The sequence below is a fragment of the Durio zibethinus genome, chromosome 26 (assembly GCF_047325235.1).
Source record: "Durio zibethinus cultivar Kanyao isolate XHJ-2024 chromosome 26, ASM4732523v1, whole genome shotgun sequence".
NCBI classification, from domain to species: Eukaryota; Viridiplantae; Streptophyta; class Magnoliopsida; order Malvales; family Malvaceae; genus Durio; species Durio zibethinus.
The window spans coordinates 3537340-3560583 of NC_143187.1; the positions used below are offsets into that span (position 1 = coordinate 3537340).

The 23244-nt window shown below is 30.5% G+C and overlaps 4 non-coding genes and 1 pseudogene across 4 annotated transcripts; all 5 read left to right on the top strand.

The window, feature by feature from the left end:
- The first annotated feature begins 1376 nt into the window (after positions 1–1376).
- LOC149511164 (U4 spliceosomal RNA) lies at positions 1377–1502 on the top strand (annotated as a pseudogene).
- A 4290-nt stretch (positions 1503–5792) lies between these two features.
- LOC149511165 (small nucleolar RNA U3) lies at positions 5793–6010 on the top strand. The gene has a single exon (XR_016334428.1). It is a non-coding gene; the product is annotated as a small nucleolar RNA U3 (small nucleolar RNA).
- Positions 6011–10720: 4710 nt separating this feature from the next.
- On the top strand, positions 10721–10916 carry LOC149511166 (U2 spliceosomal RNA). Its single transcript, XR_016334487.1, has one exon. It is a non-coding gene; the product is annotated as a U2 spliceosomal RNA (small nuclear RNA).
- Positions 10917–12389: 1473 nt separating this feature from the next.
- Positions 12390–12550, top strand: LOC149511167 (U1 spliceosomal RNA). The gene has a single exon (XR_016334423.1). It is a non-coding gene; the product is annotated as a U1 spliceosomal RNA (small nuclear RNA).
- A 2690-nt stretch (positions 12551–15240) lies between these two features.
- LOC149511168 (U2 spliceosomal RNA) lies at positions 15241–15436 on the top strand. The gene has a single exon (XR_016334485.1). It is a non-coding gene; the product is annotated as a U2 spliceosomal RNA (small nuclear RNA).
- The last annotated feature ends 7808 nt before the right edge of the window (positions 15437–23244 follow it).

Sequence of the window (23244 nt, forward strand, 5' to 3'; positions counted from 1 at the left end):
CATTAGAGATTTAAAGAGCGGTTGTGGTTACGTTTTTATCACATCGCGTTTATTACGTTTTCGAATATAACAGAGATCATTACAATTATCGAGGTTATCACGGTCGTAAATTTTTTTTTTATTTTGCACAATTTATTATAAAATGTAATAATTATAATTATAATAATAACTCTTATTTAATGATTTTTAAAATAGTTTATAATGTTATATTTTTTATTTTCTAAAAGAAATTGTTCACAATTTCAATTAGATTATAATAAAACATTTATATTTGATTTAGCAACAAAATTTCACCCACTCATGATTCCTTCTCCAACAATTCCCTAAATTTTCCCCTGGTTACCAAAATCCCTCCTCTTCAAACTTCTTCATGGTGTCGCCTTAGGCCTCTCTCAAATCAACTCAATCAACTTTATTCAAGTCTTCTTCTTCTCCCCTTTTTTTTGCATCTTTCACTCTCTCTTGCATACACTTGTCTTTCTCACTTAGATTCTCATGAATACAAAGATCAACATTATTCTACAAAAATTTTACAAAAAAAAAAGTTAATTTAATTTTTTTCTTACCTTCTTGGATTTTGATTGTTGATTGAGGATTTGAGGTTGATTTGAAATTGGGTAGCTCTTGATTGAATGGTTGATACTGTTTTCTAATTTTTTTTAGATTGATTTTGAAATTGAGAATATCAGATTGAGTTATCTTTTGGCTTTTGTTTTTACTTTTGCTTTTGCAATCTTGGTTGTTTTATTTTAATTTTTGGGAATATTGGCAAATTATGTTGAAAGTTTTTTTTTTTTTAATTTGTACTGACAATGAAAAAATATGATAACAACAATAATGGATCGTTATTGCCGTTATTCCCCATTATGCTATTTTTTTGGTCACTATATACCATTTTGAATGTGATTAAATTTTTCAATCATATTTTCTTCAATAACGATGATAAGTGGTGGCACTACCACAATTTTGCGATCTCTATTATGCTAGAGAACCACTATTTGAATCACTGCTGGTCATATGGTTATCAGCATAACTTACCACCTAATTGGGTCAGATATAAGTTGTATGGTGCCACTTATCATGAGTATTAATTATGAGTTCAGTTGGCATTGAGATTGAGTTGCATTTGATTGTAATCATTAATTTTGATAGAAAATGTAGTGCCAGATTCAGTATTACGAGTGAAACAGTATTACAAGTGAATTTCTTCTGAATCGCAAAAGCATGTAAGAATATATGTTATTGTGATTACCTTCTATCACAATCACAGTACCAAGTTGGAACCCAAGTAATTATGTTATGTCCCACATTGGCTAGTGAATAGCATGAAATCCTTGCATTGGTTACAAAATATAAGCAAACGTAAAGAGTTAAACAACTTTGTGCTTGGGGCAATGATGCAGCTAGTGAGGTTCTAATCGAGGCGCGTCTATTTAGTTGACAACTATTTCCAAATCCCCTCTTAGGCCTTGAAAATTAATGTCTAAATGTCCTTCAAAAGTAAGTAAATAGATCCGAAACATATAAAATACTGTTAATCCGGGAAGCTATTATTGCAAAAATCGGTGAATACAACTAACTGTCATTAAGAATTTCATCTTTGGACCAAAAACAAGCAAGGGGTGGAATACCACAAAGAGAAAGTGTACCCACTAAAAAAGTAATTTGTGTAATTGGCACAGGCCTTTGAGAATTTTTGGAAGGGCTCCCTTTGGTTGATAGTTTGTAGAAGTAACTTTTTCATTTTTGATTGATTCTTTTATTGTATTTTATTTTATTTTTACTTTGATTTTTTTAAAATTTTAAAAAAAATTTTAGATTTTTAAAATGTTTAATTTTTATTTTTTTAATTATGACATATGATAGTCGTATCGTGATTACATCATCGCCACATCTCTATATGTGTAATATTTGCACATGTGTCAAATTTTTATTAGTTGATTGTATCATTAATTTTTGTTAATGGTGTTAAGTCATTAGGTAGATTGATACATGAATTAAAAGTTGAGATATTACATTAAATATTTTTCAATAATTTAGGGGTTGTGAAAGATATTATCCCAATATTTTTATTTTCTTCATTAAACAATAAATAAAAACATAAATGTTTTAATCATGTTCATCTAATATGATTTTGAGAATGTTATAAACATTGCTTTAAGTGTGTGTTCCAAAATTTTATAACCCTAAAATCATTGGATTTGCTAGCAAGATTGCCACAATTGTTAAAATTCCAAACTAAAATGGAAAGGGAAATTAAAGATCCATTACTAGAAGCACCATGAGATTCTAAAAGACAAGTAATTTTTGTCAAAGTGAAGAAACCCTTTGTCTGTCATTGTTAAGAAAAATGTCGCTTAAATCCTTGAACACTAACAACAAGTTAATTTGGAAATAACAAATTTCCATTGGTTTGGGGGGAGTTTTCTTCTGTCATATTAATGTTTTGAGGTTATATGTATGGGCCATTGAATATAGGCATTAAATTTACAGTTTCATCTTTGACTTCTTCTTCATGGATTATTTTATTATATTTTTTGAAAAAAAATTCAAATATAATTTCATGCTTTATTGCACTATATCTAACAATTTTTTTTTGGAAAAATTCTCATAGATTGAAAAAAGTAACTTATTACTACATGCCTATCATGTAACTAGCAACTTGCAAGTTCAATAAATCATGGGATGAATAATGAAAACTGTTATATATATTAAATTAGAAGGGAAGGATTTTTTTTTCGACTTATCTCTCTTATCTTTTAAATTTATTAAAATCAATAGTTAAAAAATGTATAAAAAGGTGTAATTTTTTTTATATAACTTGATCCCTTCCCTAAATTAAATACTAATTGCCATAACGCATAAATCCGTAATGCCATCGCTAAATATAACTAAAGAAGTTGCTACCAATTATTTTTATTTAAGTGTGATTAGCCACTTAAGTGAATCCAGACTCTTAAGGATGTCTTAAGCTTGACCAAGAATCCCTAAAAGAATAGGTTATAGTTTACATTTTAGAATTAAGGTCAAGAGTTTAGTTATATGTGATGAAAGTTATAGTACCCTTATAATGCCCTTCTAAGGATGGTACCAGTTTAATTTTGTGTTATACAAGCCTTAAAATGTTTTTGTAATTTACCAAATAATTTAATTATTGAAAATTGCTCTTAAAATTACTCTAATCATTTGGTAATAATTTAAGATAATTTCTTCACCTCAAGAGTATTAATGAAGACTCATGTCCCACTTTGAAAAGACTTCATCATTGAATTTATTAATTCAAGCATTATTTTTTAAAACCATCAATAAAATCTTCCAATCATTTGGTAAGATTTTATTTTGAGGCATACCCCTTAATTGTATGGTGAGATTTTTTTTAAAAAAACCTATTTATGAATTTTTTTAAAAAAATTATCATTATTCTTCCAATGGTTTGATAAAATTTAACTCAAAAATTTAAATTCTCTAATAATTTGATAGGTTATTTTTCAAAAATTGATTATGAAATTCTCCAATCGTTTGGTAGAATTCATGATTCAAGATTTAAATTCTCCAATCATTTGGTAAGAATAATGAATTTATTATAAAAATTTATTTTAAATATGCATAAAAGAAGAAAGAGAAACAGCTAAGTAGCACAAATAGATATACAAATAAAGAAGAAAAAAATATAAATTACCTTGTCTTCTTCCTTGTTTCTTTAAAAAACAACCTATGGCTTCGCTAGCACCCTTTGCCTGTGGTGATTAGCTTTCTTTTTGGTTTAAACAAAAATCAAATAGAAACCTAAAATATATATGCATGAAACTCTCGAAAATTTTGCTATAAAAACTTTTTGTTAAATGCCTATTTTGTATTTTTCTACTCAATTCCTTTCTCCAACGTAGAACTCTCAAGAGAAAATCTTAATTATCTAAACCCAAAATATCATAAAAGACTATAAAAAAACTCTTGATTTTTTTTTTGCTCTCTCTCTCTCTTGATTTTTTTGATTGATTCTTGATTGTTTTTAATTGATCTTAATGAAGTCTTTTTATAGGCCTCTAATCCCAATTACAATAGGAAAATTAGTTTTCTTTGTTTGAATCTCATAATCAACTTTAACCTTAGATTTTTAATCCAAATCCATCTCTCAAATCAATTCCCTTTTACAGTCCTTTTTCAATTAGAATACTTTTAATTCAACAATCCAATTAGAATTAAAACCTTTTCAAATTTCAACAAAACAATTCGATCCCCTTTTTTCAAAAAAAAAAAAAATAATAACTTTAAGCTAAATATAATACCAAAAATAAATAAATAAATTTAAAACCTAATCTTAAAATATAAATTAATCCTAGACTAAATGGGGTGTCTACACTATTATATGGATCACACTTTTCATTAGTTTGATGCATGAAAATTATTATTAAATTAAAAAATTGAATACAATGATATCATATGTAAATTCTTAATGAACTAATTTTAAGCCCTACTATGCCTATCAAACAAATCAATTATAGTTTTGTAACATATACTACTATTTATAAATTAGTAAATTAATTTATAATTTATACAATCAAATTAAAAATAAATTAGAATAACTTAAATTTTCTTTTACCGTGACCATACGTATACGCATTTCCAATCATTCAATTTTTTTTATTCATTCTATTTTATTCTTTTGGTTTACAAATATTTTATATTCTTTTTTTAATTATATTGTTATCATTTCTCTCTTTTTTTTATTCTTATTAATTTGTAATTTAAAACCGTTCAAATGAGTTACAATAGTGTTTTTTAATTCCTCTTTTTGCTTTTAAGACATAACTCACCCCTTTTCCCTTTATTTGAAATTTTTAGAGAGGAAAATCACCTAATTGTTTTGATGGCATGATGTGAGAACATCATAGGAAAACCATAATTGATGTTATTTCAATGCAGAATCAAATTTCTTTATATTGATTACATAGTTTAAAATATAAAACATGTTCTTAAAAGCCAACCCTTGAAAGCTCTTAATCTTTTTGAGAGGTTTCAATCCTTATATAAGTTTGTTTTGTCAATAATGAATAATAGTAACACAATTTGAAAATATAATTTCTACTTTTCAAAAACAAATTTATTTTTTAAAGCTTTATGCCTATTAACATAATTTTACTTTGAATTTTTAAAAAATGAACAAAACAAATCAATTAACGCAATTCTCATTATATATAATAATATTTAAAAAATCAATACATTTATAGTTGTGACAGCAAATTAAAATTTGATTCAATTGAATGTATATGAGTTTTCGTTCAAACTGTTAAATTTAAATCTCTCTAATATAAAATACAGTAATAACAAAATAATAATAAGATTTATAACATATAATTCTGTTTATTTAAGTTTTAATACTGTTGTGAAAAGTGTCAAGGTGTGGTTTTCTAAACCTAGGTGAATGCAGTGGTAAGTTTCCTCCAGGTAAAAGCGCAACTCTTGAGACTACGTGTCTGTTGCTTAGATGCTAATCCATACTGCAAATACTATGTTAGAGAGCAATACTCTGTCGTTTTTCTTGCATTTTCGAAGGAAAAAAAATAGAACTGTGGTATAGCTGTTAAACTATTCATGCCACGAAGAAAAAATGGAAAAGTTTTACTTCCAAATTCTGTTAATTTCTCTCTGCTCTGCCAATTTTCTAACAAAACCTAAGCCTTTTCATCTTTGGAAAATAACGCTGACCACCACGAAGCAGTCATATAGTCCTACATGGAAAAGACAGATGAGATATTGATGGTATTTATAGGAGGAAGAAAGAGGAAAATAGCACGACCTTACTTGAACAGGATCTGTTCTATAGGCTCGTACCTCTGTATCCTTTAGCACAAATGAGACAGGATCTGAAGTCTGGTTGTTGAAACATGGCCTTGTGATCGAGCGTGATTAACTGCTTCCTAGTCCCTGTTTACCAGCTGGTGCAGTAGAGGATCGTTCTCAGCATGGTGTTTAACCCAGCTAGGATGGTCACAAGGTTGTCTGACAGACTCTCCCAAACCTTTTTGGAATTTAGTTGTTTTCAGTAAAAAACTTTTTAAATATGGCCAGTAGTGCACAGGTAAACTGATGAAAGAAGTTAAAACTGATATGTTTTATAAAGAAGCATTTGGGGAATTGATTTTAGAATTGTCCAATTGGAAGTTAAAACTTTTTGCCTATTTGGTTATGCTACTGAACCACTTCTATTTGCTTTTCCAGTTTGTCTCTTATGTGTTTTAATCAATTTTTGAAATGATGGCTACTTTGAGAGGTTTAACAAAGAATCATGGTGAATAAGTTTGATATAATATGCTGAGAGGTTTAATATCCGATTTCAATGTTTCACTAAAAGATGGATTTAAATCCTTTCTAAGGGATTGAATAATATACTTAATTTAATTTATTTATTTTTAGATCACATCCAATTATAAAGTATTGGTGTAGTACGGATAAATTATTTTTAATAAAAAAATTACGGTTTAAGAAAAAAGAAAAGAGAATAATATCATTTAATTAATCAGTTAAAATATCAGTTGCAAGAAGATGATTAACTACTAATATGATATCTAAAAATTAGATCATTTACATCCTCAATCCAAGGAAATTGTGATTTTAATGCTTCATTCTCTTAAAATTTGGGTGACTTTTTAGAGGTTAATTTATTAACTAGTTATTTGCTTGGGTTCTTATAGTACAAGTTTTATACGAGTTAGCTTAGAATGTGTGTCATAGGGATCAAGACTCAACATCCAGGCTTGCATGGTTTTAGGACTTGAGCATGCACTCATCTGGCATCTTAGATTAGACTACTTGCCACGGTTCAAGCAAGCACTTATCTTGCATCTTAGATTAGACTACTTGCCACGGTTCACACCCTTGTGAAGTGTTATCCACTCTAGCCCTTCTGGCATCATAGTTTTGTCCCATAAACTCAACCTCCAGGCTTGCACTGTTTTAGGACTCGAGCATGCACTCATCTGGCATCTTAGATTAGATTACTTGTCACGGTTCACACCCTTGTAAAGTATTATCCACTTTGGCCCTTCTGGGCTTATAGTTTTGTCCCATAAATGGTGCCTCACAAGGAAGACGAAGACTCACTGTCCTCAGTGGCACATCGCTTGTACCCTCAGAGCTGGTTCCGATGCACCTCACAAGGGAATGTGTGAATGCTTATATCTCAAAAACAACTCTAGTACACAGTCGATGTGGGATTCATGACTTTTCTTTAGAATCGTGACATTCTTTCCCACTCCAACGGAGACCCATCGTCTTTAGTTGCCCATCGCTTGTACCCTTAGAGTTGGTTTTGATATCACTTATCATGGCCTGAAACACGAACTCTAGACTTGCGTAGCTCTAAGACCCAGATATGGGTTCATCCGACATTTTAGATCAATCTACCTACTAGGGTTAACACTTTTGTGAGGTATTATCCACTTTAATCTCTCTGGCTCTACGATTTTGTCCCACAAAAGGTACCTTACAAGAAAGAGACTACTTGCCACGGTTCAAGCATGCACTTATCTTGCATCTTAGATTAGACTACTTACCACGGTTCACACCCTTGTGAAGTATTATCCACTCTAGCCCTTCTGGCATCATAATTTTGTCTCATAAACTCAACCTCCAGGCTTGCACTGTTTTAGGACTCGAACATGCACTCATCTGGCATATCTTAGATTAGACTACTTGTCACGGTTCACACCCTTGTGAAGTATTATCCACTTTGGCCCTTCTGGGCTTATAGTTTTGTCCCATAAATGGTGCATCACAAGGAAGATGAAGACTCACTGTCCTCAGTGGCACATCGCTTGTACCCTCAGAGGTGGTTTCGATGCACCTCACAATGGAATGTGTGAATGCTTATATCTCAAAAACAACTCTAGTACATAGTCGATGTGGGATTCATGACTTTTCTTTAGGACCGTGACATTCTTTCCCACTCCAACGGAGACCCATCATCTTTAGTTACCCATCGCTTGTACCCTTAGAGTTGGTTTTGATATCACTTATCATGGCTTGAAACACGAACTCTAGACTTGCGTAGCTCTAAGACCCAGATATGGGTTCATCCGACATTTTAGATCAATCTACCTACTAGGGTTAACATTTTTGTGAGGTATTATCCACTTTAACCTTTTTGGCTCTACGATTTTGTCCCACAAAAGGTACCTTACAAGAAAGAGACTACTTGCCACGGTTCAAGCATGCACTTATCTTGCATCTTAGATTAGACTACTTACCACGGTTCACACCCTTGTGAAGTATTATCCACTCTAGCCCTTCTGGCATATCATAATTTTGTCTCATAAACTCAACCTCCAGGCTTGCACTGTTTTAGGACTCGAGCATGCACTCATCTGGCATATCTTAGATTAGACTACTTGTCACGGTTCACACCCTTGTGAAGTATTATTCACACTAGCCCTTCTGGGCTTATAGTTTTGTCCCATAAATAGTGCCTCACAAGGAAGATGAAGACTCATTGTCTTCAGTGACACATCGCTTGTACCCTTAGAGCTGGTTTCGATGCACCTCACAAGGGAATGTGTGAATGCTTATATCTCAAAAACAATTCTAGTACACAGTCGATGTGGGATTCATGACTTTTCTTTAGGATCGTGACATTCTTTCCCACTTCAACGGAGATCCATCGTCTTTAGTTGCCCATCGCTTGTACCCTTAGAGTTGGTTTTGATATCACTTATCATGGCCTGAAACACGAACTCTAGACTTGCGTAGCTCTAAGACCCAGATATGGGTTCATCCGACATTTTAGATCAATCTACCTACTAGGGTTAACACTTTTGTGAGGTATTATCCACTTTAACCTCTCTGGCTCTACGATTTTGTCCCACAAAAGGTACCTTACAAGAAAGAAACTACTTGCCACGGTTCAAGCATGCACTTATCTTGCATCTTAGATTAGACTACTTACCACGGTTCACACCCTTGTGAAGTATTATCCACTCTAACCCTTCTGGCATCATAGTTTTGTCCCATAAACTCAACCTCCAGGCTTGCACTGTTTTAGGACTCGAGCATGCACTCATCTGACATATCTTAGATTAGACTACTTGTCACGGTTCACACCCTTGTGAAGTATTATCCACTTTGGCCCTTCTGGGCTTATAGTTTTGTCCCATAAATGGTGCCTCACAAGGAAGACGAAGACTCACTATCTTCAATGGCACATCGCTTGTACCCTCAGAGCTGGTTCCGATGCACCTTACAAGGGAATGTGTGAATGGTTATATCTCAAAAACAACTCTAGTACATAGTCGATGTGGGATTCATGACTTTTCTTTAGGACCGTGACATTCTTTTCGCTCCAACGGAGATCCATCGTCTTTAGTTGCCCATCGCTTGTACCCTTAGAGTTGGTTTTGATATCACTTATCATGGCCTGAAACACGAACTCTAGACTTGCGTAGCTCTAAGACCCAGATATGGGTTCATCCGACATTTTAGATCAATCTACCTACTAGGTTAACACTTTTGTGAGGTATTATCCACTTTAACCTCTCTGGCTCTACGATTTTGTCCCACAAAAGGTACCTTACAAGAAAGAGACTACTTGCCACGGTTCAAGCATGCACTTATCTTGCATCTTAGATTAGACTACTTACCACGGTTCACACCCTTGTGAAGTATTATCCACTCTAGCCTTTCTGGCATCATAGTTTTGTCCCATAAACTCAACCTCCAGGCTTGCACTGTTTTAGGACTCGAGCATGCACTCATCTGGCATATCTTAGATTAGACTACTTGTCACGGTTCACACCCTTGTGAAGTATTATCCACTTTGGCCCTTCTGGGCTTATAGTTTTGTCCCATAAATGGTGCCTCACAAGGAAGACGAAGACTCACTGTCCTCAGTGGCACATCGCTTGTACCCTCAGAGCTGGTTTCGATGCACCTCACAAGGGAATGTGTGAATGCTTATATCTCAAAAACAACTCTAGTACACAGTCGATGTGGGATTCATGACTTTTCTTTAGGCTCGTGACATTCTTTCCCACTCCAACGGAGATCCATCGTCTTTAGTTGCCCATCGCTTGTACCCTTAGAGTTGGTTTTGATATCACTTATCATGGCTTGAAACACGAACTCTAGACTTGCGTAGCTCTAAGACCCAGATATGGGTTCATCCGATATTTTAGATCAATCTACCTACTAGGGTTAACACTTTTGTGAGATATTATCCACTTTAACCTCTCTGGCTCTACGATTTTGTCCCACAAAAGATACCTTACAAGAAAAAGAATGTGTTAACCTTTATATCCCCAGATCAATTATAGTACACAGCCGATGTGGGATACATGGCTTTTCTCTAGGACTGTGACTTGTGACCTTGAGACCGTGAAACTATTGGTTTTAGTTGAGATGACTTCAGTTTACATTGAAAAATTAACAAAGATTACCACAATATTCCAAAACTACGCTCCAAAGTCTATGGTTTCATAGACATCAAAAAAAATTTCTTGTAAAAATACATCAATGTGCCACATGCAAAAAATATATAAAATAAATTTTACAAATGTACAAAAAATATGACTCTTCATTGAGGTACTATAAGGCTATTTCTTGTATCATAAAAATTTTGTAGATAAAAGATAAAAGTTCTTTCAAATGAGTTTGCATTTCATATTGAAAGCATAAGCCAGAGGTGATGTGGAGTTACGTTATAAAAAAAAATCAAGACACGAAATAATTCATACCTTTCTTGGCTTTTTGGCTAAGATCAAGTTTAGTATTTGTTTTTATTAGTTTAATATATGATATATGAGTCATTGACTCACATGATATTAAATTACTTTTTTTTGGTGAAAAGTCCATTACAGTAGCTTGCTACAGGAATTCTCGAGCGTTGCCTTTGCGTTGCACGACAGCACTAGCTTGGCGCACCTCACCATTTCTAGCTTAAGTCTTTCTTTAAACTTAAGGTCCTGGCTTACCCCATTAATACAAGTTACGTCTTTCTTTAAATTGCAAGTACTGTTTTCTGCCTTGGATGTAATTTCTTCCTTGCGTGCTGGAAAACAAAAGCAAAATGTCATGAGTTGTAAATTATTAGACTTTTTCTGCCACATCGATACATGAATGGGATTTATTTAGTCCACTTTTCTAAAAGCAAGATTTAAAAAAAAAAAATTTTTATTATAAGTATAAATTATAATCATAATTAAATATTACATTATTAAATAGTCAATTAATTGACCAATCAACAAATTAAAATATAACTACTCAAATTTAACATACAAACGCAAATATAGTGAGATTTGAAAATCAAATAAACAATCAATCAATAAATTAAAATATAATTAAATAAATTCATTATAAAATTAAAATCAACTCATACATGAGACTTGAATTTAGGATAAAACTAATATGAAGTTTATGAAATTTTTTCTTAAAATTGATTTAATAAAAACTTTAATAAAAAAATTTAAATCGATAGAATTCAATGTGATGGTTAATAATATGTAAAAAATATTTATTAAATAATTATTTATAATTTAAATTTGATCTATACTTATTTAATAAAAATTATATCAATATTTTCACTAAAAATATATCAAAATTTATTAAAAAATTTTCAATATTTACACATTGAATTTATGTAACAAAACCTTTTAATTTATTTATTTTGATTTTCAATTTTAAATTTTATTAATCGTTTCTAATAAAAATCTTTATAAACTTTACCTAAAAACTTCATTTTAAGTCTTTTGAATCTTAAGGGGGAAAAGGATTTCTTTTTGATTGGAGGAAGATAATTTCCAAAATAATTATTATACAAGGTGCATATAGAGATCTCAAATAAAAGATTAGATTTTATATTTTATAATTTAAAAATGTTAAAATTATATAACCGAATTCAAACTAAAATGGAAACCAAATCTTTCTAAATTACTATAAACTTAAATCTGTTTATAGTAATCTTGTCAGAAATGAATCCAACCATAAAATCTTATGATAAAGAATCCATCTATCAGTTCAACATAATGCACTTAAGCATAATTCAGCTTTGGGTGAAAATGAACAGGACAACATTGTCAAGTCCCTTTTGGTGTTGGATTGCTCAATGACTTTGGCATTATATTTCAGTTCAGCCCTTTTGTTGATATATCAATGTCTGAATTGGACGTGTGAAGACACACTTTTCAAGTTTCAACCCATGGATTCTATTTTCTAAGGTAAACTATGATACAAAGTGTTGAGATGTCCCCTTAGAGACGATGAAACTGACATTTTACATTGTAGTTTGACAACTCTTAAAAATTCTCTGGAATTTTTTTTGACAGAAATCCCACATTCCTATCATATCATAAACGAATTATAAGCGCGGAGTATAAAGAAGAAGCATATCTCGACATTCAAACATACTTACCTGGACGGGGTCAATGGGCAATCAAGAAGACCCATGGCCTAGGGCTGTGACTTCCATTGCACTTGGGAGGGGTGCTGCTCTAAGGTCTCCTCAAGTGGGAGAGCCTACGTCATAATTTGTGGTAGCGGGGGCCTGCGTTCGCGCGGCCCCTTCTCAATAATAGTTAAGATTTTTGGACTTTCAATGTAGTTTAATAGTGGTGAGTTGATAGTCTAGGCTTCAAATATATTTTTTAACTTTTAACTTAGTTTCGTAGAGACGAGTTGGTAGTTTGGGCTTCAAATATATTTTTCAACTTTCATTGTAGTTTAGTAGGTGTTGAGTTGGTAGTCTGGGCTTCCAATATTGAAAAAGCAATGAGTATTTTAGGCCGTTCAGAGAAATGATCATTAGAATTCTTTATCACCTATCATTTCTTTAGACAAAAAATTTACTCCATACAAGGCGGATAAATGTAAAAAATAGAGAACATATGTAATCCATGAAAGTATAGCCAGATATATTAGTCGAGATGGGAAGAACCATCAGAAGCTTTGCTCATCAAATAGGCAGATAAAAATTCTATTTCTAAATGCAGCTGTAATCTATTGGTAGTAGTGCAAAAATCACGCTTTCTACTAACACAGGTTAAAAAAATAGGAAAATTTAGTGGAGTTTGAGGTTTTCTTAAGTCTCGAATGAAAATAATTGGAGTTTTCCTATCAGTTTTGGAAATAGCTGTGAATGTCTTTGGTGATAGTTGTTTTCTTTTTCACCCTTTTTCCAAATTATTGAGCATGAATCCTGGTCATTAGGGATTTAGATAATGGTCATGGTCACATTTTCGATCACATCGCGTTTATTATATTTTCGGATATAACGAAGATCATTTCAGTAATGAATTTTTTTTTTTAATTTTGCACAATTTGTTATAAAATATTATAATTATAATTATAATCATAAAAACTCTTATTTAATGATTTTTAAAATAGTTTACGATACTATATTTTTTATTTTCTAAAAAAAATTATTCACAATTTTAGCTAGATTATAATAATAAAATATTCATATTTGGTTTAGCAACAAAATTTTTGCTTGAGCTAAGTTCATATTCAATATTAATTCTAGACAAATCAAAATATTAACCAAACATAATATATTAAATACCAAGCATCTATATTTAATAAAATTACAAACTTAAAAATATAATAATTTCAAATTCTATCAACTATAACTATTAATATATATTTCAAAATTTACCGTAAAATGACGAAGAGGATCAAATTCCCTATTTTCACTTTAAGAGTCAAGTTGACTCCATCCCCATCCCTATGGCCTTTGTTTTTGATACATTTGTTTTTGATGCGAGTTCAATGAGAAATTGTTGCCTAAAAGCTTGTGATACTGAAATTGAAAAAAAAATAAAATAAAAGAGCTTGCAAGGATATCATGACTAAGAGATCTTGACGATAGAAATCTAAAACATAATTTTTTTAAGCATAGTCCAATTTATAGTTTTAATTTTTTAATCGTATGAATGAAATTTTATGTTATATGAATTCATATAAGGATATCTGTTATTTGTATCTAAGTATCAGACTCGTCTTTTGTCCAAATTTTAGACTTACAAAGTTGATTAAAAATGTGCAAAAAAAAGATATGATAAGCAAATACGTCTTATAAAAATTTTTATTGGTGTGATGACATTAGTTTACCTGAATGAGAAGGATAAGGGCCAATCTCTCTTGAACCATAAAGATTGGCACTGGTCCCCCTCTCCCTACTTTATCTGTTCTTTTTTTATTTTATTCTTTTTTTTACTTTGAATTTTTTAAAAAATTTCATATTTTAATTTTTTTAAAAAAATTTATATTTTGAAAATTTAAAATTTTTTCTAGACTTCGAAAAAGTTTTATTTTTTTTTATTATGACTTGTGATAGTCGCATCACTGTCACATAATAGTCATGTGTCTCTACATATGTAATGTTTACAAGTGTCAAATTTTTATTGATTGATTGCATCATCAATTTTTGTTAACCATATTAAGTCATTGGGTAGATTGATACATGAATTAAAAATTGAGATATTACATTAAATATTTTTCAATAATTTAGGGGTTGTGAAAGATATTATCCCAATACTTTAATTCATTTCATTAAACAATTATTAAAAACATAAATGTTTTAATCATATTCATCTAATATAATTTTGAGAATGTTATAAACATTTGTTTTAAGTGTATATTTCCAAAATTTTATAACCATAAAATCATTGGATTTACCGGCAAGAATGCCACAATTGTTAAAATTCCAAACTAAAATGGAAAAGGAAATTAAAAATCCATTACTAGAAGCATGATATTCTAAACAGACAAGTAATTATTGTCAAAGAAGTGAAGAAACCCTTTACCTGTTATGCTAGGAAAAATGCTGCTTCAATCCTAGAACATTAGCAACAAATTAAAAGTTAAAACACTAAAAGCTCACAGACGAGAAAAGCTATTCTCTATCCATAAAACTGATATTTTGCAAGCAATTATTGTTTATACTAAACTTTTGCAAGAAATCTGATAGAATTCGTCATATTATAAGGCTAGAGTGATCAAATGTAAAGTTTTAGTTGCTTTTGCTAGAACTAGTTGAGGGCAACTTCTTGATGTTCATATGTGCCACCAGTAAATTACTGAAATAAATCAAAGAAATCGATTGATATCAACTTCAAATTGGTCCATGAGAATAATTTTCATGTGCAATTACATCAGGGTAGGAGTTCTTTTCACTAAGTTCAGATCCATATCTAGAGCCTAAGCCAAGGGTCATGTCAAGGTTCGATATTAAAGAAAATTCGAGCCTTAAAGCATCTCATACCTTTCTCAGCTTTTTGGCTAAGATCAAGTGTAGTATCTGTTTGTATGAATTTAATATCTGATACATGGGTCAATGCCCCACATGATATTAAATTAAATTTTTTAGAGGGAGAGTCCATCACAGTAGCTTGCTATTGGGACTCTCGAGCGCTGCCTTTGTGTTGCACTACATCGCAGGCCTGGCGCACCCCACCAATTTTTGTTCACTAATTGATAGTGGTGGAGGGTAGCTAATTGGGAAAACCAAGTTCAGCAGCTTATCAATTAGGTTTTACTAGCATATAGATAGGAGGAAGAAAGTGTAGAAGCAAGAAAGTGAGAAGAATGAAATAAAATGGAATAAAGATGGGAACGAGTGAAAAGCAAAATTATGTATTAAGTTCTAAGTGACACTTGGACTCAAAATCTTTTTTGAAGTAAGCTAATTGCAGAAAGAGTGACATGTTGAAGTTTGGAGCACATAATAATTGGTTTATTAAAGGCTTTTTGCAAGTTCAATGAGAAATTGTTGCCTATTTAGCTTGTAGTACTTAAATTGAAAAAAAAAAAAAGGAAAGAGCTTGCAAGGATATCATGACTAAGACATCTTGACAAAAGAAATCCTTTTTAGCATAATCCAACTTATGTTTTAATTTTTTAATCAGATGAATAAAATTCTATGTTATATAGACTTAGATATGGGTATCTAGTTTTTGTATGTATACAAGTATCAGACTCACCATTTATTCAAATTTTAAAATTGTAAAGTTGACTAAAAATGTGCAAAAATAAGATATGATGTGCAAATATGTCTTATAAAAATTTTTATTGGTGTAATTGATATTAGTTTACCTATTTGAGAAGAAAAAGGGCACAATCTCTCTTGAACCATGAAGATTGGCATTGGTCCCCCTCTCTCTTCTCTCTCCTTGATTGTTTCTCTTTTTTATTTTATTTTTTTAGTTTGAATTTTTTAAAAAAATTTCATATTTAAAAATTTTAGATTTTGAAAATTTAAAAAAATTTTCTAGATTTTTAAAAAGTTTTAATTTTTTTTAATTATGACACATGATAGTTGCATCGCAATTACATAATTGCCACATCTCTATATGTGTAATATTTGCACATGTATCAAATTTTTATTAGTTGATTGCATCATTAATTTTTGTTAATGGTGTTAAGTCATTGGGTAGATTGATGCAAGAATTAAAAGTTTAGATATTACATTAAATACTTTTCAATAATTTAGGGGTTGTGAAAGATATTATCCCAATACTTTTATTTACTTCATTAAATAGTTATTGAAAACATAAATGTTTTAATCATATTCATCTAATATAATTTTGAGAATGTTATAAAAATTTGCTTTGAATGTATATTTCCACAATTTTATAGCCCTAAAATCATTGGATTTGCTAGCAAGAATACCACAATTGTTAAAATTCCAAACTAGAATGGAAAGGGAAATTAAAGATCCATCACTAGAAACACCATGAGATTCTAAAATATAAGCAATTTTTGTCAATGTAAAGAAACCTTTTGTCCGTCAATACTAGGAAAAATGTTGCTTGAATCCTTGAACATTAACAAAAAATTAATTTGGAAATAACAAATTTGCATTGGTTTTGGAGGAGTTTTCTTCTTTCATATTAATGTCTTGAGGTTATATGTATTGACCATTGAATATAGGCATTAAATTTACAGTTTCATCTTTGACTTCTTCTCCATGGATAATTTTATTTTATTTTATTTTTTAAAAATTCAAATACAATTTCATGCTTTATTGCACTATATCTAACAATTCTTTTTTTTTTTTTGGAAAAATTCTCATAGATTAACTAAAAATAACTTACTACTACATGCCTATCATGTAAATAGCAACTTGCAAGTCCAATAAATCATGGGATGAAGAATGAAAATTGTTATATATATTAAATTAGAAGAGAGGGATTATTTTTTTTTTTTGACTTGTCACTCTTATCTTTTAAATTTATTAAAATCAATAGTTAAAAAAAGGTATAAAAAGATGTAATTTTTTTATATAACTTGATTACTCCCCTAAATTAAATACTAATTGTCATAATATATAAATTTGTAGAGCCACTGCTAAACATAACTAAAGGAGTTACTGCCAATATTTTTTATTTATGTGTGATTGGCTACTTAAGTGAATTTATGTGCCTAAGGATGTCTTAAGCTTGACTAAGAATCCCTAAAAGAATAAGTTCTAGTCTACATTTCAGAACTAAATCCAAGAGTTCGATGACATGTGAGGAAGATTATAGTACCCTTACAAAACCCATCTAAAGATGGTACCCGTTTAATTTTGTGTTATCTAAGCCTTAAAATATTTTTATAATTTTCTAAATAATTTAATTATTAAAAATTGGTCTTAGAATTACTCTAATCGTTTAGTAGTAATTTAAAATAATTTCTTCACCTCATGAGTATTTAAGGAGACTCATGTCTCACTCTAAAGAGACTTTGTTATCAGATTCATTAACATATTTTTCAAGATATTATTTTTGAAAGCAATCAATAAAATCCTTCAATCATTTGGTAGGATTTTATTTTGATGCATATCCCTTAATCGTTTGGTGGGATTTTTTGAAAACCTATTTATGAAATTTTTTTAAAAAAATTGTCATTAAATCTTTTAATAGTTTGATAAATTTAACTCAAAAATTTAAATCCTCCAATCATTTGGTAGGATTGAAAAATTATTTTTCAAAAATTCATTATGAAATTCTCCAATCATTTGGTAAAATTCATAATTCAATATTTAAATTCTCCAATTATTTGGTAAGAATCATGAATTTATTATAAAAATTTATTTTAAATATGCATAAAAGAAACAAGAGAAACAACTAGGTAACATAAATAGATATACAAATAAAGAAGAAAAAAAATAGAAATTACCTTATTTGTTTTCTTGTTTGTCTACAAAATAGCCTATGGCTTCGCTAGCACCCCTCGCCTGTGGCTATTACCTTTTTTTTTGGTTTATTTAAAAATCAAACAGAAACCTAAAACATATATACTCAAAACCCTCGAAAACTTTACTATAAAAACTTTTTGTAAAATGCCTCCCTTTTATGTTTCTTAACTTTTATCTCTAACACAGAACTCACAAGAAAAAATCCTAATTATCTAAACCCAAAACACTAGAAAAGACTATTAAAAAAAACTCTTAATTTTTTTTGCTTTTCTTTTACTCTCTCTCACTTGATTTTTCTAATTGATTCTCGAATGTTTTTAATTGATCTTAATGGGGTCCTTTTATAGGCCTCTAATCCCAATTACAATAGGAAAATGAGTTTTCTTGGTTTAAATCTCCTAATCAACTTTAACCTTGTATTTTTAATCCAAATCCACCTCTAAAACCAATTCTCTTTTATAATCCTTTTTCAATTAAAACACTTTCAATTCAATAACCCAATTAGAATTAAACCCTTTTCAAATTTCAACAAAACAATTCTTTCCCCCTTTTTTTAAAATAATAATAATAACACTAAACTAAATATAATACCAAAAATAAATCAATAAATAAATTCAAAACTTAATCTTAAAATATAAATTGACCTCAGACTAAATAGATGTTTACATTATTATGATGCATGAAAATTATTATTAAATTAAAAAATCAAATACAATAATAACATATATAAATTCTTAATGGACTAATTTGAAACCCTGCTATGTCGATCAAACAAATCAATTATAGTTTTGATAACATATAATACTATGTATAAATTAGTAAATTAATTTATAATTTATACAATCAAATTAAAAATAAATTAGAATATCTTAATTTTTCTTTTTTTCGTGACCATACGTATAGCATTTCCAATCATTCAATTTTTCTTATTCATTCTATTTTATTCTTTTGGTTTAAAAATATTTTATATTCTTTTTTTTTGGTTTAATTTATTGTTATCATTTCTCTTTTTTTTTATTCTTATTAATTTGTAATTTAAAACCATTCAAATGAGTTACAATATTTTTTTTTTTTTGTTTTATTCCTCTTTTTACTCTTGAGACATAACTCATTAAGCAAGTTTCCTATATTTAAAATTTTGAGAGAGAAAAATCACCTAATTATTTTGATGGCATGATGTGAGAACATCATAATAAAACCATAATTAATGTTGTTCCAATGCAGAATCAAGTTTCTCTATGTTGATTACATAGTTTAAAATACAAAACATGTTCTTAAAAGCCAACCCTTGAAAGCTGATAATCTTTTTGAGAGGTTTCAATCCTTATATAAGTTTGCTTTGTCAATAATGAATAATAGTAACACAATTCGAAAACATAATTTCTACTTTTCAAAAACAAATTCATTTTTAAAAGCTTTATGCCTATTAACATAATTTTACTTTAAATTTTAAAAAAATGACCAAACAAATCAATTAGCACAATTCTCATTATATATAATAATATTTAAAAAATCAATACATTTATAATTTTGACAACGAATTAAAATTTGATACAATCGAATGTGTTTTTGTTTAAACTGTTAAATTTAAATCCCTGTAATATAAAATACAGTAATAATAAAAATAATAAGATTTATAACATATAACTCGGTTTATTTAAGTTTTAATACTGTTGTGAAAAGTGTCAAGGTGTGGTTTTCTAAACCTAGGTGGATGCAGCGGTAAGTTTCCCCCAGGCAAAAGCACAACTCTTGACTATGTGTCTGTTGCTTAGATGCTAATCCACACTGCAAATACTATGTTAGAGAGAAATACTCTGTCGTTTTTCTTGCATTTTCCAGGGAAAAAAAAAAGAACTGTGGTACAGCTTTTAAACTAGACATGCCAGGAAGACTGCATATAAATGTAAAACTTTTGACAAGTTAGCTTTACTTTTTTGTCTACATAATTGATAAATCTAAAAATTATTTAACGAAATGCCTATGTCAATCACTTGAAAGAAAAGTGATCAGAGCACAAAGGAGAGACGATCTAATGTTTGGTTGATGAACTATAACCTTGTGATCAGAGCGAGATTAACTGATATTCGGTCCCTGCCCTACCAACCGAAGCAGTAAAGGATCGTTCTCAGCTGGTTCTTACCCTGCATAGGACAGATTCCCATAATTTTTTTTTTTTTGGAAAAAACTTTGAACGATTCTACTAACTTTGAAGCTATATATATACATGTGCAATACAATCACCGTAAACCAATTTAGCTGTTTAAATAAAACTCTTCAAATATGGCCAGTTTTTTATGAAACAAATTAAAACTGGACATTATTTGAAGAAGTATTTGGGAGAACTGATTTTAGATTTCCCAGTTGCCCAATTGGTAATAATGAATCTAATTTGCAATTACAGCTTAGCGGCATCCAGAAAAAACATGCTTACTGTAGACACCCAATTGGGTCCGGGCCCAGATCAATTGGGCCTGACCCAAATGGGTAAGGCCCATTTCAATCCTGTATATTTTTTTTTTCTTTTGTATTTTATGTATTCTATTATTATTATTATTATGTATATCTTTATTTATTTATTTATTTTTATTCAGATTAGATTTATATGTATTTTATTTATACAGTTATATATTATTATTTTTTTTTTGTGTAATATATTTTTGGGTTTATCTTATTTTATTTGTTATTATTTTTTTTTAATCATCTGTTAATTCTATCTTCTTTTTCCCGAATTATCTGATATTATTTTTAATTTTTAATTTTTGATTTTCTTTTCTAATTATCTAGTTTTTTTTTTATTTTGATTTTGGAGGGCTGAGATTGAAGGCTGAAGAATCCCATTGGAAGTGGGAATTCAATCAGAAGAGTCCAGTGGGATTCAAAGATTGAATTCCCGTCCAAGGAGGAATTGGGATTGATCAGAAACTCCTGATCAATCCCTATATAAAGCACCTCCTGGAACAGTTCAGAAACACAGAAAACAGTAAGCAAAGCTACTGATTTAAGAGAAAAGGAGGCGTATAGGAAGCTAGGAAAAGTTTAGGAGTGTTCTGGGAGTGAGAAAAAAATTTTTAGAAATTTTTGGCGAAAATTTTTTCTGGAAATTTCTGGGAAATTTCCAGATTCCGACGAAAATTCCGGCGAAGTTTGAATTTTCCGGTGAAAATTCCGGCCAACATTGAAGTTTCCGGCGACCTGCCCAGTTTCCGACGAAGAATCCCAGAAACCGGCGACTTTTCGGCCAACTTCCGGTGAAATTTCCAGATTCCGACGAAAATTTCCAGAATCCGGCACCGGTGTTCTTCGGTTTCTAGAGAGAAGGGAGAGAAAAAGGAAGAAGAGAGAGAGAGGGGGAGGAGCGTTCTGCCGAAAAACGGAGGAAAGTGCCTTTTATACCCTCCCAAAACGACGTCGTTTTGGCCTTAAGTAACCCAGAGGATCCGCGCGTTTTGCCGCAACCCGACCCGACCCGGGCGTCGACCCGCTTTCTGACCCGCGCGTGCCAGCCCCCTCCGAGTCGAGCCGAGCCGAGCCAAGCCGCCAAGCCGCTCCCCCCGAGCCGTTTTCCTGCCTTGAGCCGAGCCGAGCCGAGCCGCGATCCGAGCCGCTCCAGGTTTTTTTTTTTTTTTTTTTTTTTCTTTGAATTTTTTTATTTTATTTATTTCTTTGTTTATTTTAATTTTTATTTATTAGATTAGGTTTATGTAATATTCTTTTTATTTATTTTTTATTATTTTATTTTCTTTAAATAAAAATAAAAAATTTCAAAAAAAAAAATATTTTTAGGGAAAAGTTGAAAGTATCAATTTTCCTTAGAAATAAATTTTCAAAAAATATTTTTGGGAAAAAGTTGAAAGTATCAATTTTCCTCAGAAATAAATTTCAAAAAAAAATATTTTTGGGGAAAAGTTGAAAGTATCAATTTTCCTCAGAAATAAATTTCGAAAAAAAATATTTTTAGGGAAAAGTTGAAAGTATCAATTTTCCTTAAAAGAAAAATAAATTTCCAAAAAAAATATATTTTTGGGGAAAAGTTGAAAGTATCAATTTTCCTTAAAAATCAAAATTTCAAAAAAAAATATTTTTTGGGAAAAGTTGAAAGTATCAATTTTCCTTAGAAATAAATTTTCAAAAAAAGGGTTTTTGAGGAAAAGTTGAAAGTATCAATTTTCCTTGAAAATCGAAATTTCCAAAAAATATTTTTAGGGAAAAGTTAAAAGTATCAATTTTCCCTACAAAAAAAAATCATTCTTTCCTTCCTTTCTATCTTAATTTTGATTTTTTTTTCTTTAAATAATCCGACGACGGAGCCTCTGTAAGTGAAACAGTAGTTTTTCTTGCATACTCTTGAGGTGAGGGAATTTTCTCAATTTTCTGCTAAAAGTATTAGAGTCAATTGAGAATAATTTTCAACAACTAACTACTTGGTAAAATTTTAAGGCTTTTGGATAACACAAATTCAAGCTGGTACCATCTTTTGATGGGCATTGTGAGGGTGCTATAACCTTCCTCACACGTAACCGAACTCCCGAACCCTGTTCTGGTTAGCAGACCTGAACCTATTCTTCTAGGGACCCTTAAACTTAGGTGTTCCCTAAAAGGACAGATTCTTTAGGTGGCCAATCGCACCTAGATAAAAAAGATTGGTGGCGACTCTCTAAAAGTCAATGTCTAGCGATAGATCCCCGGATCTAGACGTTACGACACTTACCCAAGTGATAAATTCTATTGTTTACACCATTGATCTAAGGAAATTTGCGATGTTAATGCTTGATTCTCCGCTACAATTTGGGTGATTGTTTAAATATTAATTTGTTATTTAGTTGTTAGCTCAAGTTCTTAGACAACTAGTTTTACCCAAGCTAACTTAGTCCGATGCAGAGATGGTGAAATTTTTTGCTTTAGCTAAAATGACTTCACCTTGCACCAAGGGAATAACAAAGAGCACCACAATAGACATGAGAATAATTTTCATGTGCAAATACATCAGGGTAAGAGTTCTTTTCATTAAGTTCAGATCCCATATCCAGATCCCAAGCCATGGTCAAGCCAAGGTTCGACATAAAAGAAGATCTAAACAACTC